We start from the raw sequence: 842 nt of genomic DNA on the forward strand, positions 1-842 counted from the left end.
AGGCATCCAGATCATGGAATATCATATTCGATGAGACTGTTAAAACTTATGGTTTTGTTCAGTCATTGGATGAGCCTTGTGTGTATAAGCTGATACAAGAAGGCAAAGTGGTTTTCTTAGTCTTATATGTGGATGACATACTACTCATTGGGAATGACGTAGGAAGACTGACTGAGGTTAAGCTCTAGCTTGCAAAGCAATTTGATATGAAGGATCTGGGAGAAGCTGCCTATGTTCTGGGAATTCAAATCTTTCGAGATTGAAAGAACAGACAATTGGCACTGTCTCAAGCGTCCTATATCGATAAGGTAATGGACCGATTCGCCATGCAGAACTCCAAAAAGGGGTATTTACCCTTTAAACATGGAGTATCCCTCTCAAAGGAGCAGTCTCCCAAAACTCCTCAAGAAGAGGAAGACATGAGCCGAGTTCCTTACGCTTCAGCCGTAGGAAGCCTCATGTATGCGATGCTTTGCACCAGACCTAATATATGCTACGCGGTAAGCGTGGTGAGTAGATTCCAGTCTAACCCTGGACCCGAGCACTGGGTTGCTGTCAAGCATATCCTCAAATATCTTAGGAGAACGAGGAACTACATGCTTGTGTACTCAGGTACTGACCTGACTATGACGAGTTACACCGACTCTGATTTCAATTCGGATAAGGATTCCAGGAAATCCATTTCAGGATCAGTGTATATCCTGAATGGAGGTTTAGTGGTATGGAGGAGTATTAAGCAAACTTGCATAGCTGACTCCACCATGGAGGCCGAATATGTGGCAGCTTGTGAAGCTGCAAAAGAGGCCGTATGGCTTAAAAAGTTCCTTGTATCACTGGAAATT

This window comes from Morus notabilis, unplaced genomic scaffold (genome assembly GCF_000414095.1).
Source record: "Morus notabilis unplaced genomic scaffold, ASM41409v2 Scaffold49, whole genome shotgun sequence".
NCBI lineage: Eukaryota > Viridiplantae > Streptophyta > Magnoliopsida > Rosales > Moraceae > Morus > Morus notabilis.